Genomic DNA, 21746 nt, shown 5'->3' on the forward strand with positions numbered 1-21746 from the left:
TCATTCTAGTTATGGCATAAAGAACACCTAATTTTAGCATTCTTGGAGGAGTCTATACAAGCTTCCCAAAAGGGCCAGAAGAGAGTTGAATGGAAAGCATAAAACACTGAAATTTTGTTGATCTCTTACTACTTCTTTGCTTTGAGTTATTAACTATTTAAAATACCAATGAATAGAAGGGATTTTTTTTTTTTTTGGCCACCACATAGCTTATGATGGTGACCTAGTATTTTTTTCCAGAGGTACTACAGTGTTTAGCATCCAGTAGACACTCAGTAAATGTTTATGAATGATTGGTAATTAGTAGTAAGACTTTAAGGGGATATTTAGTTTTATTGAAAATCAAAGAAAGTTACTCAGGGCAGGAATACAAGTGTTACTGTTGTCATGTTATAAAAATTGAATGCCCTAGCCTAAATGTTACCAGCAAGATCACATTTTGATACTGTTGCCATAGAGATTCTAGGGCATGTGAGTAGCTTCTTCCCTCCTCTACACAGAAGGATTTTTTTTCTTCTTTAAAAAAAAACTATTTATTTGGCTGCACTGGGTTTTAGTGCAGTGAGCCAGGTCTTTAGTCTCGGTATATGGAATCTAGTACCCTGACCAGGCATGGAACCCAGGCCTCCTGCATTGGGAACATGAAGTTTTATCCAGTGGGCCACCAGGGAAGTCCTGGATTTTTTTCTTCTTTATACCACAAAAGATACAGTTTCATTAGGTTATTTTATTTTTTTTGTTCTACTGGTTCAAGTTAGAGCTAGATCATTTGAGACAAATTTTGTTAGATACATTTGTTTCTAAATTTGATTATGAGAATTAACTTGGAATATGGCTGAAAATACTGAATATTATGTTCTTTTTGTCTGATTCAGAAATGAAAAAGTTTGCTGTTGAGAAAATTTTATATGATTTCTTAGTAAATGAGTGACAGAGATAAAACCGGGACTTTAGCATTTCCTGAATTCCAGTCGTGTTCTCTCAGTAGTTTATGGTCTCATTTATAATTTTGTACCCACAACAGTTTTTACATTAGATGTTTTCAGGTTTCATCATCTGTATAAGGGGACTGTATTCAGGTATTCATATTTATCTATAAATGATCTAAAGCAGTGCATCTCCTAAAATACTCTCAAGATGTGGGGTTGTCCAGAGCAGCTTGTCAGAAAAAGGGTATCTCTCTGAAGGACTCATTCTCTATCTTGAAAAAATGAGAATTTCACTCTATAAATATATTTGTGTATATTTTAACAAGAGTATGTCTGATTTTACTACAGTCTTTGATTAAATCACCACTCCAGCAATATGTCTCCTGCCTATTGAGTGGCTTCAGTTACTTTCTAGTCCATAGCTATAGGCGCCACACTGTCCCTGAGAACCCAGTTCAGGTATCCAGGAATCAGTGAATTAAAAAGTAATGTTTCTTTCCAAGAATGGTGTGCGTCTCTATTGGAAGGAACAGGTGTGGTGTGCTGTTTCCGTAATCCCTAGGTTTGCTGCGCCAGCAGAGCAGGACTCCAGAAGTTGCATCTAACTTTAGACTCAGCAACTCACTTAAAAAAACTTTTCTTAAATGCCTTTTGCCTTGGACACATGTTGCCCCCTTTTCTCTTTGAATATTTCTTTTCTCCTTCTGACTTTGTATCAGGCCCTCCACAACTTGGCTGCTCACAGCTGCCTTGAAGTTCTGCATGTTTACCTTTATGAATCATTTGGAAAAGAAGCCAGGCAATCTCTTAGTAACTTTGGTGCACCTTCTGACATTTATTATGTGATACAATGTGTAGGTTCTAGGCAGATTGCTTCATTTGACATTGCCTCATGTGCAAAGTTAGTATATTAAAATACTCCTTTTGTTATGTTTGGTCAACAAACTTCTTTGGTTAATTCTTTGAGAATTTAAGAATGTTCTCTACTGAAGTTCAAATAATTAGAATTAAATATAACTTACCTATCAGTTTATTTAATCAGTAATTTTTTTTATTTGTTTAACTCCTTGAGAAACTTTATTATAATCTTGTAAAGTTCTGGTTAGACTGCATGTGTTAGAAATCGGTGTTTGTGTAGCTACTTTGAAATCTGGTACTGCAGAGGAGAAAACCATCCATCTTGGATGTTAAGTTTTAACATAGCTGATGGCCTTGGGAGAACATGACTTGTTTCTTTAAGTGATACAGTTGCATACATTTGTATTTTAGTACTGTCTTCCTCAGTATCCCCCAATAAATTATTTCCTGATTTAGGAGTGTGTTCAGGGTTAACCTGTAACTTTAGTTACTGTTCTCATTCCATGGACTGTTCCCAACTCCATGGACTGTATCCTGGTGGGCTCCTCCGTCCATGGAATTTTCCAGGCAAGAACACTGGAGTGGGTTGCCATTTCCTTCTCCAGGGGATCTTCCCTGCATCACCCCACCCAGGGATCAAGCCTGCGTCTCCCACACTGTAGGCAGACTCTCTACTGGCTGAGCCACCAGGGAAACCACTGTTCCCATCACTAAGGGTTAAACGTGAGGCTGCGTGTGACTAGTATTTGTTCTCAATGGGTTATTGGATCACTTCTGTGGTGAGATGGTAAGATAATATCTGTGTAAATTCCAGAGTCTATATCTTTAGTATGAGGAAGAAAATTAACTTGTTTTTAGATGGGACTGTGAAAGTAAGAGATACCATGCATTCTTATAATACTTTGTCACTGACAGGTTTTTCAGATGCCTAAGTTGCTTAATCTTACTGCAAATTTGTTGCTATTGGGCTGAGTACATAAGAGTATATGATATTCTGGATTAGCTGGGACCTTCATTTAATGAAAACAATCTTTGAGCTCTATAGTCATTGTCATCAATGTGAGGATTTTCTCTTACTTACCTTTGGCCAAATCTTGATACTTGTCAAACTGAATTGGTAGTATTGTTCAGGTTTACCTGCATCATGTTTGCACTTCTTATTCGCCAGTTGGTGAGTAGCATGTTTCTGGTGGGAAGCTATAATTCTGGAATGCAGGTGATGTGGTGGGGAAAGTGAGAATTGGAGACTGACATACAGATTCCAGTCTGTGTTCCAGCTTTGGCTTTGGACAGTCTCCTTGCTATTTTTTCTTGGCTTTCTGATGATAAAATCTGGAGGTTGAACTAGTTGGTCTTCCATATTCTTTCTGATATCCCAAATTCTTTAAATTTCCCAGTTTTGGTTCAGTTTATCCTTAATAAAGGATATTCTACTTTCTTTTTTTTTTTTTTTTCTACTTTCTACTTAATATTTAGCTTGCTGAATACTAACATGAGAGCATGCACCAATTTCAGTTTAAAGATGTTTCTTTCATGATATAATTTTAATATTTTAAATAGTTTGATATGTTCATTTCTTTGATATCTGGACTAGGTCCCTGGGATGCAATGGCAAATAACAGAAATGGTGGGGGGGGGGGGGTCCCTGTTCTTTTGAAACTAGATGGTTTAGGCTTTAGGACTTTTTCCTGAATTATTTTAATACTTTCTTTTTTTAAAGTACAAAACAAAATAATCCCTTGTCCTTTGAGATTAGTTTGCCATTTGAAATAGTGAATTTAAAAAAAAATGATTTGAATTTTGGCTGTGCTGGGTCTTTGTTGCTTTGCGTGGGCTTTCTCTAATTGTGGCAAGTGGGGGATACTCTACAGTGTGTTGCAGGGGCTTCTTGTTGCGGTGGCTTCTCTTTTTGCCCTGCACAGGCTCCAGGGCACTTGAGCTTCAGTAGTTGTGGTGCATGGGCTTAGTTGCTTGACCGACACATGGAATTTCCGCAAAGCAGGAATTGAACTTGTGTACCCTGTATTGGCAGGTGGATTCTTAACCACTGGACCACCAGGGAAGTTTGGGAAAATTCCTTTATTACTGTTTTCTTGAAGGGAAGATAAGTTAGAGGTGGATTGAAGGAGAGGAATGAACAAGGGTTGGTGGTGAGGAGGGATGGTCCTTTTTTACATGGCAGAAAGAACACATAGATAAAGAATGGATGGGTAAAGAGTTGTATATAAGAGGGAAGTGATGTAAAATATAATATAAATAAAGTATTATAATACAAATACTCTAAACTATAAGAAAGTTATAATTATGTTTTTGACTTTAGGTATAGCCAACCTAGTGCAAATTGGTGTAATATATGTTTGTTGTTACATTGGTCTTATGTAGCTGGAAGTCCCAATAGTCTTGCAAATGTCAGAATTGTTCAATATAATTATTTAATGCTGTCACCAAGAACCAGGGTTCTAGCCAACTCTCCATTCTGTGCCCTTTGATGTTGGTGGCGTCTTCAGACTTGATGTAAGGTGACTGGAGTGGTTTGAAGTGTCATGTTCAGCATTACCTGAAGAGGGGCTGTTTCTTCCTCATCTCATTTTAGGATGGAAGCAGCTTTTCTCACAATTCTGTATTCCATTGGGCTTCCACTCATGTCTCATTGGCCAGGATTACATTTCTTGCCCATTCCCAACCAATCTCTGGTAAAGAGAATGGGGTAAAACTAATTTCACTGAGATAGAGTGGATATTGGAAGAGAGCCAACCACTATGAGTATTTCAAGAATGATTTGAAAAATGAGTAGTGTATGTGTGTGTGTTTAATCAGTCTTGACATCCACTGTGTTTTGGGGGGAAATTTTTAAAAAATATATTTCTCTAAGATTTTTGTGTCTGTAGTGGCTCACCTTTGAATTTCCCCATTTGTAAAAATTGGGGTCTGAGCAGTAAGACATCTGATTTGAGAAAATGTAAAACAGACTGACTGACTTAAGTGCCATAAACATTTAAACAGGCTTACTCTTGGGCTAAGCAATGAGAGAAGGGGAAAGTGGGAATTTATTTTTACCCAAAATGCATGTTTAAAAATTAGCATTTCCACTTTTTTCTTAATCATTGAAAAGAATGTATTTTATAAGCTTGGTTATTTGGAGGCCTAATTAAATCTGATACTTGAGTTTTTAGAATCGAAGCAACAGTAAACTGATTTTGTGGTGGGTATCTTTCAACATAATATTTAAGTATACACTGCAGAGGGCTATGCCTTATTTGGTATTTTTCATTCTGCTCATTTAGATTTCAGAATCCTCAGATTAGGGCTCTAGTTCGCCATCTATTGGTTTTAGAATTGTGTTTTTAACACCTTTTGCTATATTTTGTGGAATTACTATGTATGCAGAGATATGTGTGTATACGTTTTTAAAAAAATTAACCAATCTCTCCACCCCCCAGGATTGTAAGTTAAAAAGTCAAGACTAGGATCTCTTTCGGAGGTATATACAGATACGTATACATCAAGAAAAATTCTTTGTATAATTTGACCCCGCAACTTTGTTTTGTATTTAAGAACCATGATTATGATGGAGAATGTGATTTTAAGGGTACAAACGGGAACTCATGGAAACAGGTGTAGATGCTGTAGGAGCTGGTGCTGGAGTGTAACTCTGTGGGAGGGTAAACTATCAGGCTGTTTTTTGACTAACAGAAGTGACACATACCACCGGATACTGGTTCTGGTAAGCCACAAAACAGTACTGAGCATTTCTCATCTTCCTTTTTGGTAGTAGAGCATACCTTTCTCATCTGCTGCATTTGACGATTTAATTGTTGGAAACATTTTGTTGTTGTTGTCCTGTCATTTAAGGTAATATTTTGATGAATACCAGAGTTCCTTTTTTAAGTCTCTAAGTACTGGATTAATCTTTTGGCAACTTTTTCTTTAGTTTTAAAGGGTAGTGGCTTATAGTTGGTGTAAATGTGACACTTTGCATTGTATTGCTACATTTTTTTAATCTAGAAAAAGTTCCGTTATTTTAAGGCCCTATTTTGGAAAAGGACTAAAATACCGTACTGACAAACTGGTCATGAGGAAAGATAAAGTGCCACCACTTTAAACCAAGTGGAAGTTTGCTTTTTGTTCTGAGATTTGGGTTTCTCTATGGAGTTCTTTGTTAAACTTTTAGCATAGCACTGAACTTCCTTTTGGTGGAGACAGGAAGCATAAATACTCATTGTGTAATGCCATTTGCCTGCTTTGGCGGATCTGCCAAGCCGTGACACCCAAAACCAGACGCGTGCCTCTTAGCGAAAACTACAGTTCCCAGCGGGCCCGGCGCTGGTGGGCCATCACTTCCCCTTCTCGCTCCGGGCTGGCCCTTCCCGGGCTGGTCCGGCGCGGGCTCCGGCTCGCGCCTGCGCAATGAGAACGTGCGCTATTTTTTTTTTTTTTTTTTATAACCCCGGTGGCTGCGGAGCGCGGCGCCGGGGCTAGTGCCCAGGCGTGCTGCAGTGTAGGGAGGCGGACTGCTAGGACAAAGGGCGGCGGGAAGCGCTTCACCAGTTAGGGAGCTCCCCACCCGACTCAGCGCACGTTTAGCCCTGGAATAGTGTGGTGCCCAAGACATAAGCCTATTTACTACCCAGTACAAACAGTTCTTGGCTCACGTCCTCTTGCTCTGTCGCGTCAGCCTTCCTTGCCCCTCAGCCGGCGCGCGGCCCCGCCAGCCCCAGCGCGGAGGGAATGTGACGGCGTCAGTGCCTCAGGTTAGCCTCGCCCCGGCCAGAGCGAAGGCCCGCTCCCGCCTGCCGCAGTGCCGCGTGCCGCAGCCGCATGTCTGGGAGCGGCGGGGTCCCGGCGCCGCGGCCTCCGCAGCTGGAGGCGCAGAAACAGCGGCCGCGGCGAGGAGCCATGACTGAGGCGGCGGCGGCCGCGCCTCCTGGCGGCTCGCGGGGGCGGCGCGGCGGGCGCCCCCTGGCGGCGCGCCGGGGCGGAGCGGGCCTTCGCCGCCGCAGCCGCAGCCGGCGGAGGCGCTGCTGTCCCTCCTCCCCGTGTCCCCGGCGCTCGCCCGCTCGCTCGCTCCATTCTCCCTCCGCTTCAGATTAAAGGGGGGGAGGGAAAAGAAGCTCGGCCGCCATTTTCCCAGTGCCGCCGCCACCGCCGCCACCGCTCGCCGAGCCGGCGGGAGAACCGAGCACCGTAGCGAAGCCGACTCGTCTCGCCGCGGCGGTGCGGGGGGCGGCCGGAGCGCGCTCCCCGGCCGGGAAGAGGCGTCCGGGGGCGGCGGCCGGGGTGCGGGCTCGGGCTGCAGACGGCGGCGCTTGTTTGTGCGGGGCGGGGGGGCGGCTTCACCCTTTGCCCCCGCCCGCCCGTCCTCTCGGCCGGGCTGTGGTCCCCGGCCGTGCCCAGGCCCCGCCGGAGCCGAGGAAGGCCGGAGAAAGGGTCCGAAAGAGAAGAAAAAGCGGCCGCTCCCCGCCGCCGCCTTCCCCTCCCCCTCCGCCTCGCCCCCCCGCCCGGAAAGTCAGGGCGGCTCCGGGCGCCGGGGGGGAGGAGAGCGGCGGGCCCGGGCCGGAGCCGCCGCCGCGCGCCCCCGCCCGCCGCCGGCCCTCGGCGCCCAGGCCGGGGGCTGTTTGCAAACTGCGCCCATTTTGTGGGGCTGAATCCGCCCGGGCAACGCTCTTCCATCACGTGGTAGGTGCTGGTGCTGCTGCTCCTCTCCTCCTCCTCCCGCTGCCCTTTCTCCTTCTCCTCGCTCTCCCTGTGGCTCCCATTTCTCCCTCTCTTTGTTAGTTGTAACTGGAAAGGCAGGGCAGGGCAGGAAAAATCCCCGGAACTTTAAATGGCCTCTCCGGGCTTCCCCGCAGCGGGTCCGGGGCTGGGAGTCGCCCCAAGGGCGGGGGTGTGCGGGGGCCCTTCCCCACCAGCTGCCGCCTCGTTCGCCAGCTTTTCCTTTGGCGTTCTATTTAAAAATGCGGCCTTAAGAACACGATTTATTCCGGTTAAAAAAAAAACAAAAAATCCCAAAACCCAAACAAACTCTAGCTCTCGCCTTGAACTTCTCTTGACTGCAAAAGGCCTTTCTCTGCTCGAAACACACATCTTGCGCGTTTCACGGTGTGTATCACAACTCTGATTGTTTAGTGAGATGGTTATTTGTTTCATTTATTTATTGTTTTTGTTGCCTGTAAATTGAGGTCACTTATGTTTTCCGATCTAGACTCCTTCAGGCGGACGTGTTTTTTTTTTTTTTTAAACTAAAGAGGAAGAGACAGTTATTTGCTTTTAAGTGAGTTTGGGGGGCCTGTTTTCCGGCTGACGGTCTTTTGATTATCAGCAAATAGTTTGATTGTTTTCCATAGGATAACCAGCCCTACCCGCATGTTTTACTTAAAAATTCTATTGTTTTCCGTTGTCGGGATCCCAGTGTGGTTTTTTGGAGAAACACGTTACTTAACTATTGCTTATTGATTGCCTCAGGGGAGAAGGGGTGACATGATGGCGCCACTTTAAATTGCTCTCTTTCCTCCTCCTCGGTTTTTCCCCCCTTTATTCTGGAGGTCACTGGAGCAGTTTTCGTGACCTATTAATAAACTACTTGAGAGCGTTAACAATACAAGTAGCCGGTCTAGAGTTTGGTTACCTTAAGGGTCGGGAGACTCAAATCCTGAGGTCCTCAAAGTTCCGAGAAACCTTCCTAGTCCTGCCTCGCCTTCCTCACCTCCATTCACAGTCCTGGTGTTGCCATCTCCTTTGTCACGTGGCTAGCAATCATTGTGTTTTTTTGTTTGTTTTGGGGTCTGTGTTTATATTTTTAAATTGTAGCCCAGAAGAACTTGCCCCCTCCCCATTAGAAAGATCAAAACGTTGTAGTTTTTTTAGTTTTGCAGGCGGATAACATTTAAAATAAACGATAAAATTACATAATCTTTGCCTTGCATAATCATGATATAGTTATACATTGTTACTGAACTTCTTTTCTAAAGCACTTTCAAGTATGAAAAGTAGAACGTTGGAATATGTTTTCCATCGCTCAGAATAGCCTGTAGTATTTTCCCTGCTTTTTGGGTCGTTTAAAGTAACCACTATTTACAAGGATTTAAGTGGGTGTGTTTTCCCCTCCCCCCTTCTATAGGCTATACTTGGTTCCTTTTCTAGTGTACTGTCTGACCAATTTAGAAATTTTCAATTGTCTACAGGCGTGTCATTTAAAGCTATTTTTCTTTTCTTATAACAATAGTGAACACTTTGAGTAATTTGTTTTCTAACTAAAGATATTTTATTACGTTTCTGTTGAGTTTTTGATCCCGAGTATTTTTAGTGTTAATCCTATAGATTTAGAAGAATGTTCTGTTTCTTCGTGTCAGTTTTCCTAGTAGTTGAGTAAACTCCTGTTGTATAAAATACCAAATACATTTTTCTGTTGTTTCTACAGAGGTTACTAACCACTTTCTTAATTTGAAAAAAAGATCTGTCGTGAGTTTAGAAACATTTCAAAAACTAAATATGAAATGTAGTGGTTCTTAAGTGTACATTGATTGGTTTCCTCTACCATGTATAGTTTTTATGGTTTTGGGCCATTTTCTTTGCTAACAGTTACATCATATCATGTGATATGTGCAGTGTGATGTGTAGTCCTAAAAATAAGGCAAGGTAAAAATGCTCATCCCTTGGGAATTTAAAAAATGTATTATAAATGTGAGATAACTGTCCTCAGTCATGGAATTCTGATTTCGATTTCCTCTAGGTTTATCCAACAAAGTCTGCAATTCCTTTGACCTTTAGCATATTTGATATATTTGTTAGGGATCTCATGATTTGAGGTGGCTCATTTTTTAATTTTCAAGTGTGCACCACTTGGAGGGAAACAGATGTGACAAAGATTTCTTACTGTGTTATGGTGAAAACGATTGGTCTCTGAGGACTGCCGTATTTAAGTATATGTTTAAGAAGTATTTTTAATTTATGTCTGTGGACAATTAAAAGAGTGATCAGTTAAGTATTGAGAGAGTCTTGAGGTATGGTGGGGTTTTTGGCCCTTTCAGCTTTGTGAATCCATTTAAGGGAAGTATTTAGAAGTGTTCCTGCATCTTTCCTGAAAGCCTTGTTCAGAATTTCAGCATTTGAGTTTTGTGCTTTACAGCAGGTGAGATGTTCAGTCTTTGTGTGATTTTCTTCCTGCCTACACGTGTTTCTGTGGTGGAACCTGCAGAGCACACCTTCGTTGTTGGATGACTTACCATTCTCCTGTTGAGGAAAATTCTGGAAGCTAGAAAGTGAGTGTGCCTTAGTTCACTTTTGAACTTTTATCAAGGTGAGAAGAAAGGAAAACAACTCTTTTTTTTCTTCAAACAGTGCTGGTACCCTCCCATTTCTAGTCATGCACTGTAGCCAGTGTCTGTACCTCCTCTGGATTTTGTTAGATTGACCACAGATTTTAATTGTATTTTAAAGTGAATAACAGCTGATAGGTTGTATCAAACAGAACAAATCTAACTCAGGTAATCTGTAAGTAAACATGGGGCCATTTTGGTTGATGAAGCTGATTTGAGGAGTTATTTCAGTATTGAGTGGTTCTAGTTAGAGGAACTTTGCTGAGTAAAGCTTAGTAGTTGTAGCACTGAGTAAAGTTGTAGTACTAGAAAGCAATTTTTTTAATTCTGTGAAGAAACATACTAATCCATATTGGGTTTTCTAATCATTGACAATCGTGTGTTTTAAAGAGTAATGCTTATTCCTCTTATATTTGTCAGCTTCCTTGAGAGGGGAGTTCAGTAGGGGTTATTATTTTTCTTCTTGGTGAAGTCATTAGATACAGAAATTAAGTGATTTCCTTCCTGGGGAGAAAGGGAATTTTTTGAAAAAAAAAATTATTAGTATTTTTTTCTTTTTTTTTAACGTCCAACATCTTTCCATTGCCTTGAATTTGGAAAAGAAGGATTAGTGCAGACTGAGTATGTGGTTCATCTTCAGTTGATTGGGCCAGAGCAAATCTTAATATTGAGTGGTTTCCTTAGTTTTAAAGCACCTTTTCTTTGCCTTCTTTTTCTATTTTAAGTAAGTTTTTGCCTTTTGGTTAGACTGTTCTAGGTCTCGGGAAGCATGTTTTACATTAGGGCTCTTTTACTTGATCACTTTATGAAAAAGTATAGGTGCAGGTGTCTCAAATAAAACGGCCCAAACACCTGGCCTTCTTACCGTGCGCAGAGAGTACTTGGATCATGTCCTTTCCCTAAAATAAGACTTGTAACTATTTCTTGGAAATCTGTATTAAGACTGGTTTTTGAGTCTTCACGTTGCTTCTGAAGATGTGTGTTTAAATTGTAGTTTCCATCATAATAAATTGCATATTAGTCTCTGGGCATCATAACAGTTGCGCAGAAATATTCCTGCCAGAATGTAATAATTCATGACACAAAGCGAGACTTATCAGTACTTGCCATTCCTTGAAATGGGAGATCAAAACTCAGTGAATCACAGTAATGGTTAAAAAAGAGAATATGAATGTAAAAGGCAAATATTCCACTGTGGTAGAGGTCCCCAACATTTGAAGGCCACGAGGAGACAGAAAGTGGTGTCTTTGGGTGTCACTTGCATATTGTGGAGAGAATTGTGGGTCATAGGAGAAGATCAGTATATATGGATGGAAGGGTCACTTAGTTACTAGTTCAGTTATCATTTGTTCCTACGTTATGGTGTGTTGCCAGTCTTCTAGGGTGTAGGGTAAAATGTATAGGAGAAAATGAGTCGATAGGTTTGATTTATCAAAAAGCCTGGATTCCAAAAAGACTGAAATAGATGGTTTTTTTTGGTTTGTGTGGTAAGCTTTTGTTGTCTTTCATCAAATAAAGGTAAAGCAAAAATGGAGGGTGTGAAGAAACTGTCTTCAAAGTGGAGAGTGCAGTTCATGTTTATGGATAAGAAACAAATTTGAGTAGTGTGAAAGAGAAACTTAAAAGATTGTATATGAAGATTTTAAACATTACATCAAGAAGCCCTTCAAGGTAGACACGCCTTTTAGATTCTTGTCTCCTATGGGTAGTGGTGTCTGGGAACTGACAGCTGCTTAATACATGTTAGTTACCTTCTGTAAGGCTTGCTTGTCTAAGCTTTTCGGCTAGCTCTATACAGTTTTAACATTGGAAGGCCCTAGCCCCCACGGAATTACTTAACTTTGTGTTTTATTGTTGTTGACTGTAAGCTTGCCTTTTTTTCCCCTCTAGTTCTAACTTTTTAAAAATTACAATTTCTCCCCAAGCTTTAAGAGTGAGGGAAGTATAAGGTAAATTCAGTGCAGTTTTATCTAAATGTTATCAAAAACTCTGGTTCTTGTTACTTGAACCAGGAATCCCAAATGAGATCTCACTTTGAATTTTAAGTACAGCAGATTTTGCCCTTGTTTGGAAAGAAGTTGCTTAAGTGGCATCAAACCTAATGGAGTCCCTCAGCCTTTCAATTTCTTTGTAAAAAGGGAGCAGCTTAAGGTCAGATCTGGTTGAATTCAGTTGGAGGGGAAGTGTTGAGGAATAAAAAAAATGAATCGCAATTTTGTTGTTAGAGTATTAAGTGAAAAATTGCTACAAACTGATATCTAGGCTTTCATTTGCTATTTGGCCTTTGTGACTGCTTATTAGCACCTCCACTGGAGGGTGTGAAGGGATAGAGGTGAAAAGCTAATGAGTTTAGCTTCTGCTGTTTGGTAGCATAGAGGCTTTGTAGAAATACTGGTCTGATAAGTTGAACTGTCAGGAAACTTTCATTAAACTGTTCATATGTTACCATGGAGCACTGAGGATGTTTGAAGAGCTTACCATATTTCAAAAGATACTGGATTGCTGTTTTTCAGGGGGGGGGTGTGTGTGTGTGTGTGTTTGGGTGGGTGTGTGTGTTTGGGTGGGTGTGTGTTTTCAGTTAATCTTTAATTCAGTATTCTGAAGGGCTAGGGTCGACTTCACTGAGATCTCTGAAGTTGGGTCAGGGACCTTCCCCTCACCTCAGCACCTTAAGAAGAATGTATTTGCTTTTGAATTGCTTGGATCCTTTGAGAAATCTTCGATTTTAGTTTTGTTCAGAAACACTTGTATTATTAGAGTTGTTAGAGATGAGATAAAAGTCCATTTTTCCTTCTTTGCCTTTTGTGAGCTAGACTGGTAGGAAATGAATTCAGTGATAAGTAAACACAAATGTGATCTTACCTGTTTCGTAGCTTGGTCTTTTTTTTTCCCCCCCACTTAGTTATATATCAGAGATTTTTCATGTCAACATAGTTTTTTTTTAACAGCTTCATAATACTCTATTGTATCTTTTTAAGTTTACTCTTTTTTTTTTTTTTGTATTACAGTTCTTCAGTAAAAGACTTGTGCATATATTCTTAGGTACCTGTGAGAATATTTCTGTTGAATAGGTTCCTAGAAGTGCAGTTACTGGGTAGAAGTTTGAGTAGTTGAATTGAAAATTTTGACAGTGCCTTCAAAAGGCTTATGTAGCCAAATTTAATAGTTTAAAAGTATCCTTAAAAAGTTTGTCAGTCTGAGTGCATGTGCTTGGCAATGTAAATGACCAGAACTTGAGGTAGACAAAGTCTGTCCTAGATTCAGTTGGTTCCTGCTTCCCATTAGATTTTCACTTTATGATCAGACATCCCCATTAACTTCATAATGGATCTCCGTCTGATGCATTCACTAGAATACGCAGGTTAACTAACTAATACATTGGTGCACTGTCTGTCAGGTATAGTGCTATCTGTAAGAGTTAGAAATAAAACAAGCCATTAAGTTAAGTTAAAATTGCTCAGTCATGTCTGATTCTTTGCGACCCCGTGGACCGTGCAGTCCGTGGAATTACTGGAGTGGGTAGCCTTTCTCTTCTCCAGGGGAGCTTCCCAACCCAGGGATCAAACCCAGGTCTCCTGTGTTGCAGGCAGATTCTTTACCAGCTGAACCACAAGGGAAGCCCAAGAAGACTGGAGTGGGTAGCCTATCCCTTCTCCAGCGCATCTTCCCAACTCAGGAATCAAATCGGGGTCTCCTGCATTGCAGGCGGATTCAAGGAAAAGGAAACAAGCCGTAAGTTTTCTTTTAAGAAATATAGACAGTAGGGGCAACAAAATTGGGTGTTTATTTTCCATTATGACCAGGATGTCATGCGAATGCTTATTAGATCCTAGAAAGGAATGAGACCCTTAACTCTACCTGGAATGAGTGGGAAATACTTCAAAGAGCATGTGATCTTGAGCTAAAACTTGAGAAGCCAAAGGTGCAAGGGTATGGAAGAACCTGGAAGTATAAATAAGATTGCAGTGGCTAGGCTGGGACAGGTGGAAGATGGGTCTGAGTGTGAAAGGGGGCAGACAAATGCTGTGTCAGAGTTTGGATTCATCCTTACCTTAGGGTCACGGAAGGATTTTAAGCAGGAGCACAGCATGGTTGAATTTATGTTCCCTCTCTTTTTTCCCTTCTTTTCTCCTCTTCTAGTAATTATTTTGGTAGTGGACACTAGGTTGAAGGCTTGCTGAGACAGGAAGAAAGAACAGTTGGGAGATTATTGCTGTTCTGGGTTAGTGTAAGGCCTAAGGGATCCTGAACTAAGGCAGTGGTATTAAGGATGGAGTGACTGGCTATCATTCTATCTAACCCTTCCTGTTTAACCTTGGTGTTTAGTCAGAATGTCATCTCTTTCTGGAAGCCTCCCCTGATCCCTTTAGGCAAAACACGGTGCTTTGTCATCTAGGTTTACCTTCACACCTAATTTCTGTCTGATCTTTGGCATTGATGACACTGCTGTGGTTCTTAGTGTCTCCAGCATTAGACTATACTGTAGTCTGTTATTCCTGTCTGATATTAGTGTATGTTTAAGTTAGATATCTATAGTAGATTGTAAACCAGAGATTGGGATCAGGATTCATTCACACAGGGAATGTTGAAGGGCCGGAATTGGTTTTGGAATTGGTACTGGGGGCAGAGGTGTTGGAAGTAACTGTATGGGCGATGCTAAAAGTGGAAGTGTTAGCCACTCAGTGGTGTCCGACTCTTTGCAACCCATGGATTGTAGCTCTCCAGACTCCTCGAAATTCTCCAGGCAAGAATACTGGAGTGGGTAGCCATTCCCTTCTCCAGGGGATTTTTCTGACCCAGGGATTGAACCCAGGTCTCTGGCATTGCAGGTAGATTCTTTACTGTCTGAGCCACCAGGGAAGCCCAATGCAGGACCCTTCCTATCCTTTAGGTTTCAAGTTAAGATGTTTCCCCCCCGGGACGCCTTCTGTGACCCCAGCACCCACTCTCAGCCTGTGTGGTGGTGGTGTTCAGTCATCCAGTCGTGTTTGACTTTTTGCGACCCTGTGGACTACAGCATGCCAGGCCTTCTTGTCCCTCACTATCTCCTGAAGTTTGCCACTTGTTCGTGTCCATTGCATCAGTGATGCTGTCCAGCCGTCTCATCCTCTGCCCCCAATCTTTCCCAGTATTAGGGACTTTTCCAATGAGTTGCCTGTTCACTTCAGGTGACCATAATACTGGAGCTTCAGCTTCAGCATCAGTCCTTCCAATGAGTATTCAGGGTTGGTTTCTTTAACATTGACTGGTTTGATCTTCTTGTGGTCTAAGGGACTCTCACGAGTCTTCAGCACCACATTTCGAAGGCATCAATTCTTTGGCGCTCTGCCTTCTTTACGGTCCGGCTCTCACAACTGTGTGAGGGTCCCCCTAGGATTCCCTGATCACAGTGAGTGTCTTTACTGGTCCATGTCATCCTCAGACACTTGGTGTGGAGCTTTGAATGCTGTAGGCATTTTAATAAAATGATTTTTTTGATTTCTCATTGACTTTCCTCTAAAGACTAAAATTTAAAATCCTTGTGTCTAGCAGTTAAGTCCCTTCCAGTTTAAACTTAGCCTTAGGTATAGTGATGATGCACTGGGCTTCCCTGGTGGCTCAGTTGGTAAAGAGTCTGCCTGCAGTGCGGGAGACCCGGGTTCAATTCCTAGGTCGGGAAGATCCCCGGAGGAGGGCATGGCAATTCACTCCAGTATTCTTGCCTGGAGAATCCCATGGACAGAGGAGCCTGGCAGGCTACAGTTCATGGGGTTGTAAGAGTCAGACATGATTTAGCAACTAAACCAATGCAACATTGTAATAACTATACTTCAATAAAAAATAAACTAAAAAAAATAAGCATGGGTCTTCCCTGGTAGCTCAGATGGTAAAGAATCTCTGCAATGCAGGAGATGTTCGATTCCTGGGTTGGGAAGATCCGCTGGAGAAGGGATAGGCTACCCACTCAGGTATTCTTGGGCTTCCTTGGTGACTGAGGTGGTAAAGAATCCACCTGCAATGCGCGAGACCGGGGTTCGATCCCTGTATTGGGAAGATCCCTGGAGAAGGGAACAGCTACCCTCTCCAGTATTCTGGTCTAGAGAATTCCAAGAACTGTATGTATAGTCATGGGGTCGTAAAGAGTCAGACACGGCTGAGGGACTTTCACTGTTCACTTAGAGATTTGGATTGGAATCCTGCTTCTGTAGCTTAGTAGTGGTGCGGTCTTGGGCATGCTACTTCTGAGCACATATTCATCTTATACTGTTATTGTGATAATTAAATGAGGGTGTATATGTAAAACACTTAGCACAGTGACTGACACCATAAAGGGTCAATTAATGTTAGTGAACAGCAGTCATAATAACAATCTATTCTCCAGCCAGAGCTGTGATTCCCTTAATAATAATAAAACTTAAGAAGCACTGCCCTGTTGGCATAGGAAAGTGTTAGGAACTGGGGTGGTGAGATCCACCTCATTTCTTTGTTTTATGAAAAAAAAATTTGCCTCCCACTCCCTCTTGTATTCTGTAACAAATCTACATTTGTAAAAGAAAAACTTGCCAGTGTGTTCCATAATGTAACTTTTGGTACTTGATCACAAAGCTGCTTTTTCCCTCTTTCTCAAGAAGCTGTGCATGTACCAACCACCTGCTTTATTCACGTTGTTCTGTGGATCATGTCCCAAATCCTTGCCTGTTATTTCAATTGTGTCAGTTTCTTGATTGGTACTTCCTCATCTTTCTCTGCTTAGCACAGTCTTATGCTTGAAAAGCCTCCCTCTGGGTCTTTTTGACTGCTGTAAGCCTGTCAGTAAGTGCTCACAGTGCTTACTATGTTCCAGGTACTCTATCTTTTTAAAGTTAGTGAGCATGCAAAGAAAGATATTAAGGGACTTTCCCAGTTTTGAAATAGAGTTAACAAATTGACAACTAGGGGAACATTCAGATAATTTTAATTGAGTGGTGACTTTTAAGTGCATTGTACAATTTAAGCAGGAAGAAAGTTAGGCGAGCCTGAATAGTCTGGAAAAGTTTTTGTGGAGATGTTGTGTATTGACATATTAAGTTTTGGGCTTCAAGGGTAGAAGGGCCTTCAGTTAGAGGCAACAGCATAGGCAAAAATGATGAGTTGAATCTGGGCGCAGTTTCTAGGTCCATGCCAATTGATGCATTTGTTTCGATGTTAAAATTTCACCTTGGAGAATTTGGACTAATGAGAAGTGTACTAGGAACTATTCTTGAGTAGAGAAGTGAAGTGATAAAAAAGTATGGAATGGATTAGACAGGGAGCCCCTACCTCCGGGCTGTGGCCCTGCCAGATCAGTGGCAGCCTTAGATCACAGATGAAGTAAAGTGCCCAGTGAGTGTCATGTGCTTGAGTCACAGCGAAACCATCCCCTCCCCCACGCCTGGGCCGTGGAAAAACTGTCTTCCACAAAATCGGTTCTTGTTGACCAGTAGGTTGGGGACAGCTGGATTAGAGGACTGAGAGTTAAGTCAGGAAGCTCTTAAGATCATTTAGGTGTGAGCATCCGGGCTGGGTTTGAATTGGTACTGTTAGGAATGGAGAGGATATACCAAACCTAAATGGTTCCCCCTGCCTCTCAACCTGAACAGCATTATAAGAAATAAATGGGAGGATTTTATCTTGAAGAAGCTGAAATTATGAAGGAAATGACAACCTTCTTGTTTCTTAAGAGCTTTCCTATTTGCATCGCTTACTTGGTTCTTCTGCAGACTTGAGGTGCTTCCGAAACCTAGAGGAGACTTTGACACTTCTGCTGTGGTGACCACCTTAGTTGTGAGTTCTTGTTGTATCCTGTCTAGATTATTGCAGTAGCTTCCTCACTGGCCTTTGCCTTTGTACTTTCTTTTAATCCATCCTAGACAGCTGGTCTCTGCAGCACAGTTCTCGTGTGTCACTCCACATACGAAAAACCGTTCATGATTTTCTGCTGCCTTTAAGTCTGAGTAAAAACTGGCTTTTGAAGGTTGTCCATTAATGATCTGGCTTCAGACTGCGTTTTCACCTTTTTCTATAGTGTTTCCTCTTGTTAAAATATGCTTTATAATTCAGACAAGTTGATAATTTCTTCTAATCTCCAGGATGTCCGCTTTTCCCATACCTTTTCCTCTCACTGGAATGCCCCATTACCTTCTTTTGTCACAGCCTTTTGCATAAATGAAATTTTAGTTAATTTTGAAGCTTCAGCTTAAATTTTGATAACTTCACACACCCTTCTCTAACCATCCTTCCTGTGTCTTCTTTCCATTTGTACAGAGTAATGAGGTAATGGTGGAACGAGGTTAGTAGAAACCACATTATGGGCAAGTTTTTCTTCCCCATCTGATTTTTGCTTCTGTTTTCAGTGCAAGTGCGGTTGTTGGCCACCCAATGTCCAGACCCTTCTCTTTGGGCCTTGGCAGCTAATCAGCATTTTTGCAAGGTGGATGCTGCCAATTTATTCTTGAGTAACCGGAGTCCTGTCTTGGGAATTTACAAGGGAGTAAGGTGTGGCTTTCGTTTGTAGGTGTGGAGTTAGTTTGTGACTTCCACTATTTGAAGCAGCCAGATATGTATGATTTCTGGAAATCTATGTTTAGAAATATATATGTATGTATATACATCTGTAGATACAGAATCTCTCTCTAGAGAGTGCCTCTCAATTGGGGGGGGGGTGTGATTTTGCCCCCTTGGGGACATTTGGCATGTCTGGAGGCATTTTTGGTTGTCATAATTTCTAGGGAGGGTGCAGTGGGCATTTAGGCCAGGGATGCTGCTAAACCACCTGGACACAGGAGAGACCCCATTCCCCATAGCAAAAAATTACTCCGCACAAGTCAGTAGTGCTGAGGTTGAGAAACTCTGTCTTAGGGATATACTTTGGCTTCCAGAGTGTTACTTGTGTTAGGTGGAAGTTTGCTCTTGAATCTATATTGCCGTTTATAATAAGAAAATCATATATACAGGAAGGGGCCTTAGAGGTCATGTATTTGAACTTTATTCTAACTTATATTTTTCAGAACAGTGTTCTGCACGATATTAATATAATAAAAAAAGATGTTTATTTGTTAGAGGTGCAAATATTTGAGCAGTATTCAGTATAATGAAGTGCATTGTGAATCTCATCAGGGAAGTTTTTCCATCTGACTGGGATGGACACTGTTAATTAGCTAGCTCAAATTTTCATAGCCTTTTAAAGGACCCTGATAAGATAGCCCTTCTTTTGTCTCTTAAGCTTACTGTTGAATCATAATTTATGTCGGTGGCTGCAGGTGCATTAGGTCCCATCTTTTTTTTTTTTGGTCAGATTGTGGTTTATTAGATGAACTAAAAGTTGGAACATTTTAGGTTTCTTTATTCTGAATGTACGATGTAACTTTACTATCTGTCCCACCAGTGAATTGGAAATTAAAATCGCAGCCAGAAATCTAACACTTAGCTTGTACTGAGGATTAATAAGTTATAGCTTTTAATGTTTTGTATTCTTTGGAGAAGGGTGATTTATCAAAAGCTGCTGTGCTGTTTCTGTAACACTCCTTAAGTAGACAGTTTCTCTCTGCTCTAAATTGTTGAGTCACTACAACGTTTTTGGGATTTAAGTGGGGTGGGAATTGTTTCAATCAACATTTTGCTCATATTAAATTTAAGAACGTTTTTGTGATATTTTGCCTTAATCACATTTTTTTTGACTCTTTTAAAATTTACATTATTTTTGCCTTCTTCCCTTGTATTATACAAGCAATTTGTGTTTATTACAAGCAATTTGTGTTTATGGTGGAGACATTACATAAGCCAGAAAATAAAAAAACAAAAGAATCTTATCACCTACTTTTTAAAACTGAAATGAGTTCATGGTATTAATTTTATTTTTTAACACCTTTTTTCCTACTTAACAGTTTTTTGTTTTAGTAATATCTGCTTTTTCTCCATAGGTTATAATAATAGTGCAAATAATGGGCTCTTGTGCCAGGCACTAAGTTAAGTAATTGAAAGTATTTTATGTAATCATTTCTGCAGCCTTCTGAGGTCAGCTCTGTTATTTGCAGATGAAGAAGTTGAGGGAACAAAATAGTTAAATGATTTAAATATGGGTGGAGCCAGATGTGAACCTGGACCTACTCCTCTTACCTGTGACTGGGCTTGGGGGTGGGGAGTGATATTGCATCTCAGCACAGCATTTCAAGTCAGTGAAGGGAGGCGGGTGTAGAGTCCAGTATATATATATATATATATTTTTTTTTAGCAGTTTTGATATAGAAAGATAAAGATTTAGGAGTTAGGAATGGAATTTCTTCTGAAGACATCACTTTTCCCCTTCCCTGTTTATTGAGAAAAATTGTTTAGTAACTATTTTCATTGCACTCCATGGGGATTTTGAGACCAAGGAGGGAGTGTGAGCAAGATACATTTGCCTTTGAGGTGTATATGATTAATATCAAGTTCTCAGATGTGCTTTCAGAGGGTCAGAGAAATATTGAAAGAGGTGGGATTTGAGTCAGCAGATTTTTCTTTAAGTTGCAGATTTTAAAGAACTAAATAATTCTGAAATAACTTTGGAATGTTGATTGCTTAAGTACCTTCTGTGGTGTGATGTTAATTACAACCCACTTTTTATGTGTGCTGTGTGAGCATGGGTTTTCCATACGTTTTGTGGAAGCTGTGTAACATCTGTGTCCTTGCTTGGGTCCCAGAGGGAGGCTGCTTCCTGTGATTGCGAGACAGAGTGTAATGCTTTTGGGCAGTAGGCTGCCATATACTCCTCTCACTCATTGTATTAATCATCTGACAGTGATAATGTGCCTCCTTGCACGGCTAGTCTAAGTCACTTCAGTCATGTCCGACTCTGCACCCCTGTGGACTGTAGCTTGCCGGCTCCTGTGTCCATGGGATTCTCCAGGCAAGAGTATTGAAATGGGTTGCCATTTGCATGGCTAGTACCAGCTGTATACTGTTATCAGTTTGAAAGAGGATACTGAGTTAATTGGAAGATCAGATAGTGGTTTTTGTTTATGGTAGAAAATGCTTTTCCTATTATTAAATTGACTCAAGGTATTTTGAATGAAGAGCTTATTACATTGGTTCATCTGTCAATTGAACCAATGTAATAATACAGCTATTTTTTAAATTAAATTAGGAATTACTTTTAAATTTAAAATCAAAAATAGGAAAAGTGGACATAGAACAGTTACACAGAATGCTGTATGCCAGCAAGTCCATAAGGATAAAACTCTAATCCTTAGAAGGTCTAGTTTAATGAATATAGGTTGTTTGTTAAAGGCATTATAAGCTTAGAGTGAGAAATTTTTGGCAATTACATAGAGTGGTAGACATGTTTGACCTGTAAGTGTATTGGTAGCTCAGACAGTGAAGTCTGCCTGCAGTACAGGAGACTGAGGTTCAATCCCTGGGTTGGGAAGATCCCCTAAGAGAAGGGAATGGCAATCCACTCCAGTATTCTTGCCTGGAGAATCCCATGGACAGAGGAACCTGGTGGGCTACCGTCCATGAGTATCAGAGAGTTGGACACGACTGACAACTAACACTTTTCTCAGTCATTTACTTAAATATTTTGATACTAATGATTTGAATTGTCATCCTGTAAAGTCTTAGTGTAGTACTACACGGCTTACCATCCTATGTTGATTTTTATCTAAAGATA

At 41.2% G+C, this 21746-nt stretch overlaps 1 protein-coding gene across 4 annotated transcripts in view; it reads left to right on the forward strand.

Annotated features, from left to right (window-relative positions):
- Positions 1 to 21746, forward strand: part of KANSL1 (KAT8 regulatory NSL complex subunit 1) — a 173093-nt gene that overhangs the window by 19303 nt on the left and 132044 nt on the right. For 2 of the 4 annotated variants that reach the window (XM_043465769.1, XM_043465778.1), the window contains exon 1: positions 6869 to 7463. The exons of the other annotated variants lie outside the window; for them this stretch is intronic. The gene's annotated coding sequence lies outside the window, so the exon portion shown is untranslated. Of the gene's footprint in view, positions 1 to 6868; positions 7464 to 21746 lie in introns of those variants that run through there. 4 annotated transcript variants of the gene reach the window in all.

The sequence above is a fragment of the Cervus canadensis genome, chromosome 1, assembly GCF_019320065.1.
Source record: "Cervus canadensis isolate Bull #8, Minnesota chromosome 1, ASM1932006v1, whole genome shotgun sequence".
Classification (NCBI taxonomy): Eukaryota; Metazoa; Chordata; class Mammalia; order Artiodactyla; family Cervidae; genus Cervus; species Cervus canadensis.